The following is a 6418-nucleotide window of genomic DNA, read 5'->3' as shown; positions in this document are numbered from 1 at the left end:
AGCCCAGATTGAAATGAAAAGCTGGGGTTTTTCTTTTTTTCCTTTTTTTTTTTTTTTTTTTTTTTTTTTTTTTTTTTTTTTTGTTTATTCCACCCCCCCTCCAGCAGCATGTCCAGTCCAACACTGCCGCAGGCTTCGGGGCAAGCTGGAAGTCAGAGAGGCTAAAAAGTTAGAGCTCCCCAAACTCTGACAGCCAAAGGCAACTTGGGCAAACACTGTGTTTGTGCTTGGAAAGGCAGCTGAAGCTGCGGGGAGTCCCCGCACCAGCCGGGGAGGGTGGGTGCTGTGAGGTGTCCCCCCACCCCTCGCTCTCGGGCTTCGTGCCGTGATAAAGAGGGGGGGAAGCCGCCTTACGAGCCCGTTACCGGTCGGGGGCCCGTGCCTCCCGGTGGGAGCACTGAGCTGCCGCCGAGCCCCCCCTCCGGTCCCGTCCCATCCCATCCCGCCCCCTCGCCACCCTCCTCCCCGCACCGTCCCGCGTCCCCCCGCAGTGGGGGCGAGGCTGCCCCGCGAGTGACCCGCCCCGTCGGGCGCGCCCCCGCGGTACATCACATGAAGCGGGGCGGGGGGGGGACAGCGCGGCCGCTCGCTCTGCCCCGCCGCCCTCCTCTCGCCGCCAACACCGGGCTCTGCCGAGTCAAAGCGCGGATCGGGTTCCTCTGCCTCCGGTATAAAAATCTCGGCCAGAAATCTCCGGCGGGAGAGAGAGAGAGAGAGGAGGAGCGGGGCGGGCGGCGGCGGGCGAGCCCGTCCGTGGGGAAGCGAAGGGACGCGCTGCGGCGGCGGCGGCAGCAGCAACGACAGTAGCAGCCGCTGCTCACCGGGGACACCCGCGGCTCGCCCCTCTCAGCTGCGGGAGAAGAGCTGGTTTTGACGCCCGAAGTAAGTCCGAGGGGGCGGCGGGGGCTCCCGGGGTCCGTCGGAGGGATGGAGCCCCGCGCTCCTCAAGGGGAGGGTGGCAAACGCTGTACCCCCCCGCTCCTCCCAGCCCTGTCTCGGCTTCGGGGGGACTCGTCCCAGCCCCGGGTGGCTCCGTAGCCCCGGCCACATCTCGCCTCCGTGGGACCAGCGGGGTGGTGGGGGGCTCTTGCTGCCCCGCAGACGGGGGGTGAGGTCTGGGGGTGCCCGGGAACAGAAACGGGGTGGCGGTGGTGGGGGTCCCCGCCGGTCCCCGGGGCGGTGGGCATCCTGCTCGGGGTGGCGGCGGTGGGGTCGGTACCGGGGAGCGATAAAAAGTCAAGGCGGGGTGAGGAAGAGGAGAGGTGGCGGTGGGGGACAGGAGCCAGCGGGGAAGGGAGGCAGGAGTCCTCGGGCTGGTCCGTTTCGAGAGGACAAAAGGGCAGCGGAGTGACCTCAGAGCGACAAACCCCCTGCAGGTCCCGGTTGCCCTGTGCCAGGAACGTCCCAGCAGAGACTCGGGATAATGAGGTTAGATTGTACCCTCAAACCTAGCACTTTCACTGATGTTTTTCTTGGGACTTAGACGTCTCTCTCCCTAGTTTTTGGTGGAACAACTGAATCAAGCAAGTGCTGATAGATGCGTTTAAAACTGCCATCCTTAGTTTGTTTCTTCGACTTCCTCTGAAGGGATGGGTTGGGAGAAAATCTGAGTTAATGATGGTAAAAACAGTTTCCTCCTGGTGAGCGTACACACTATTCTGCAAATGTGTTATGGTCTCCAACGTTGATGCTTCTAACTCCTTGCCCTCCTTTATCCTCTCCTCTTTAAAAGTAGAGCTTGTTATAGGGGAAAGGTAGTCTTTGGGAGCTCATCTACTCCCTTTTCCATGTACCAGTTGGCTGTCATACACTTTTCTCTTCTACACCACAAGTGTTTTGCCTTGGTGGTGAATATCTAGCTTAGTGGTACGCGCTGAAGCTGGATTCTAGGTTGTAAGCCCTAGAGACTAGTTGGTTCTTAGGAGCATGGTGGACATGTTTGCAACATGCATTAAATCTTTCTGTGCAAGATAACCCTGCAGCTATGGGTAATGGTAGGGTTTTTTAACTAGATGGTGTTTGCTCTAAATGACTTGTATGACAGTGGAAGAACGCTTTACCGGTGGCTCATCAACTCTTGAACTCTCTGCCCTTTCCTTGTTTTCCCCTTGGGGCTTGATTGTTCTGAGGTTTTAGCAAAGTTCAAGTTTTTGGAAAAGAAATAGACTTGAGTGTGTAACTGCTTGTGTTAGGGAGGAGGAGGAGGGAAGGGATGGAGAGAGAGAGACGGGAAGGATATGGGAGAAGTTGTTATAAAGAAATGCCTTTTACATTTTCTGGCCAGTGTGCTTGAGCTGGTCTACAAGGCAAAATTTATAGGGTATTTTTCTGTGTATTTCTGTTTCCTCCCTGCAAAGACACATGAATTTAGAAAAAGAAAAAAAAAAAAAAAGTCTGAACTTTTGATCAAGAGAAATGGTCTGAAGGGAAAAAGGAACCTGCATATTTGTGACAAAATTTGCTAATTGCTATCGTAATGAAAATTTGGAAGTGAATGGAGAGGGTACTTCATTGGAGAAGACAAACCAAAAAAAACCCCCAGCAACAAAAAATCTGCTGCATAGTTTAGTGACTCTCCCTAAATGGAAAGAAAGCAGGGGTTTAATATACCCCTGTCTCCAGGCTAAGCTAAACTCTTTGGTGACTTATTACTTATGAAGCTTTGGATGAAATTGAAGGACAGAAACTTATTGAATTTAGCGTGCTCTGGAGCAGGCTCTTAGGTGGAAGAAAGAGAAGCCAGGAACACATCTTTTTTTTAACAAACGGCAAATCTTTGTTTATCGTGTAGAAGTAGCCTAAGAAAAACAGACTTTTTGCAATTATCCAGATGTCTATCACCAGTTATTTGAGACGCAGTCTGTGGCTGATATGTCCTTGCCAGCAGAAGGTTGGTCTTACTATAGTATTACAAACCGTAGTGCTGCTATCCCAGTGCCATATGCTTGTGTTCCTCTACGCCCATATTGACACCGAGGACACTTTAGAAGCTTATCTTATTCCTGACACAACTGTACTGATGGATGTTTTGTGTAGATTCATCTTTCTGTCACTAATGTGAATATTATTACTCAGCTGACTTTCCACAGTCGCGGCTCCAGCAAGGTATTTCCCTGACAAATCCTATGTTTCTTCTTAATTGTTCTGGGAACGGTTGTTCCTGAGTCCTCAGATAACAATTAAAAATAATCTTTTACAGGAGCCCTGAAAACGCACTCCTTTAAATCACGCTCTATTTTATTTTAGTGTGGTTTTGCACCAGGGAAGTGTTTATTTATTTATCAAGTGTTACAATGTAACAAGTGTTTCAGCCTAAGACTGAGGCATTAGGGATGGACCTGGCGTTGCTCACTCAACCTCCAGCTCTGTTCAGGCCCCCCTCATTACGCACACTCCCAACCATGGGGTTTTCTGTGGGAACTGGTTTTTAACAATGTGCGCTTTGCTTCGATATTTACAACCTCTCGCTGATCAGTGTATCAAAAGCATTTTCATTTAGAGGATTCATTTCAGGACTTTAATTGAGGAAACCTCTTTGTTTCAAGCCTCTATAATAAACCATTCAAAATGCTGTCTTTGAACGAACTAGGTCACTGTAACGCGCGCACACACAGAGTGATTCTCATCTGCTTAGGGTAGCCGGCATTCGGTCGACCCATATCCCTGGTGAGCTTGTCCCTGATTTATCCTTCTTGGACTGGCTCGTTCACAGGGAGCTTATGCTGAAAATTCACTGCTGGAGGTCGTTCTCCATTCTTGGCATCTCTGGCAGCCTTAAGCTTAAATTGCAGCCTCATTTTCTATCCAATCAATACCACTCTTATGTCGCTGAGTTTCCATGGTGCCCCCAATCTTCTGTCTACATATTGATGTCTGACAGCGGGAATAGCATTCTGTGTCGCTATATATACTTACTAAACCTGTCAAAACTATTTAAGGTCTGTCGCACTAATTTATATCCATATCCTGATATTATTTGTATCTGTTGAGCTTTGACTGATGGAACTCGCTGCACTAAGGAATCAGCCCCAACAATGCACTCCAGGGATGGCTCGAGGGATGGACGTTTTGAGAAAGGGGAAAAGACTCTCTTCTAGAGTAGCTGGGGTAGTCTAGAATCCTTTGAGCACAATAGAGTCATTTTGAAAAAACCCAAGTCTCAATGGCTCCAAGTTAATGCTTTGGAAATCATTCTCCATTGTGCTTCTCTGAATACACAGAGGGTCCTCTCCGATGGAGCCGTGGAGAGGAAAATAGAAAAGTGGGCATTGTCAAGTGTTCAGTGTGCATTTGAGGAGAGTTAGGGGAAATTTGAGTCAGTTGTCTCCCATCAACTTTCTTCAGCAGAAGCACTGCGGAAAAATGAAATTAAAGGAGCGAGCAACGTCTTCTGTAATGGGGATGTTTGTGTTTTACCACAATAACCCACAGAGCATTGTAGTTGTGTAAGAAACGGTATGGCAGTTGTCTCTGTAGATTGACACAGCAGCAGCTAAACAAGATGAGAAAAGGCGTATCTTCCGTATGTCATTAACTTCCAAGGGACTGATACCTGTCATTTGTGCCAACACTACATAAAGACTAGTAGAGGTTTTTTTAGTTTAAATATGCTTTGCAAACCGTTGATCTTGTATCAAACAGTTGGTCATCAGCTGGAGAAACTCTTTAATCTCACTACCTTTAACATGAGCTTGATCCAACCCATGAAATAAGAGTTGGCAGCTCCTGTTGGAATTTGCTGCTTATAATTTTGTTTGCTCAGAGTTGCCAGAAGAACTGATTTTGTGATGCCAAGTTCATTAATACTTTTCAGACCCTCTTTAGGCTCCTACAGTCTTTTCACTAGTGAGAAGTAAGTACTTTTAAGACTTAAAAGGCCCTTTTGCAGGTGGTGTTTGATGTAGTGGTATTAAAGTAGTTCAGTTTAAGTTTTAGGCAATGGCTTACCTCATCATGGTGGAAAGGGTCAGTGGGACTTTACAAACTAGACGCTCTCTTGGCCAATATGTCTCACCTTATTTTATTCCAGGGAATAGAGTTACTGAACCATTTAAAATATTTGGCTCTACCTCCTGCAGTGGCACCATGATGATTTTTTTTTTTTTTTTTTTAACTTTTCTCATTTCCTTGCTTGCTTACATGTGTGGGAGTGACTCTTTTTAAAAACTGCAGTCATCCTGCAGACTGCTTTTTAATGTCTTTCAGACCGAAGGTTGAGAGAACACAGCTGTTGGCAGTTTCATGGGAGATGAGAAGGGGGAATGTGAATATAATAAAGAGCTAGATATATTACTGATGCAGCCAGGTGATTTCCACCCCCACTGTCCCTCCACTCCAAAAAGTCTCTGCCCTTCTTTACCTTCCCAGAATAGCAGATTCTGATTTCAATGTGGATAACCTCTGGAGGTGAGGAGTAAAGCTGACTATGGCTGAGGCAAAACCCAGTTTCATTACATTAAGAAAAATGTATTAATATGTTAATTGGGGCCCTAGGAGCATGTTGCTTGGCAAGTGCCATTGATGGTATGGCAGCTACAACAGAGGGGTAAAGAATTTTAGAGTAGAAGAGCATTTCAGGAGTTGGGTATTTTCTGATAAAAATAGTCTCTGAAAATAAATAGTGCTTGGGGCTCCAGTCCACTGCCATTTAGTAAACTGGAAAGTTCAATTTGAAACAGGACCTTTCTCCTCTGAGGCCTGCCAGCACTATTTCAGAGCTCATTAAATGTTTCACGGGAGTGTTAGAAAAATCTTCCTTCCTCATTAATTGTGGCTTGGACCTTGTAAACATCCCCTACTTAGTTGTAGATGATATTATCATCAAGTACCTGTGGGGAGGGAAGAGAAAGGGGAAATTCTTTAATACCTCAGTCCAAATGCTTGGTTTGATACTGGCCCTCTGCTAGCTAACAGTGTAAACAAAATAGAATTTTTGCCATCTTCAAAATATTTCTGGAACAACTCACTGTCTGTACAAGTTCTCTTCCCTGGAGTAAAACCAGACAGAACAACTTGGAGGGAAGAGGATGCTGGATGGGCTCTTCTTTCCTTCAGCAAGCTTCTCTTTACACACCCAGGCTGTTGCTCTGTTGTCTTAGTGGGACTGGTCCAGGTGGCAGTGGAGACTGGCACGGCACTAGGGATGCTGACAACGAGGTGGACGTAGCCTGTTTCTGAGGCTTGACTGCAAAGTTGTTCTTGATCTTCTGAGCTCATTACAGCAAATAGACAACTCTGCTGTTGTCTTCACCATCTGACTTTGCTACCTGCACCTGCCTGTTGCTTTAGGCTGTTCCTAAGGGTTAGAAAGGTAAAAAGCAAATAATCACGCTCTATGGGTATATAAGAAAGGAGGAATTCCCTGTGCATTGACACAAGCAGTAAATATATAGCTATCTGTGGAAGTCAGAATGTCCCT

General features: G+C 47.4%; 1 protein-coding gene across 1 annotated transcript in view; it reads left to right on the top strand.

The window, feature by feature from the left end:
• The first annotated feature begins 539 nt into the window (after positions 1–539).
• The window catches only part of LOC106885228 (pleiotrophin-like), a 57862-nt gene continuing 51983 nt past the window's right edge, over positions 540–6418 (top strand). Inside the window, exon 1 of the mRNA XM_014937229.1 lies at positions 540–882. The gene's annotated coding sequence lies outside the window, so the exon portion shown is untranslated. The remainder of the gene's footprint in view (positions 883–6418) is intronic.

Source organism: Calidris pugnax, unplaced genomic scaffold (assembly GCF_001431845.1).
Source record: "Calidris pugnax isolate Ruff unplaced genomic scaffold, ASM143184v1 scaffold1, whole genome shotgun sequence".
Lineage (NCBI taxonomy): Eukaryota > Metazoa > Chordata > Aves > Charadriiformes > Scolopacidae > Calidris > Calidris pugnax.
The sequence above is the reverse complement of the archived record's forward strand: the minus strand, read 5'-3'. Positions and strand labels throughout refer to the sequence as shown.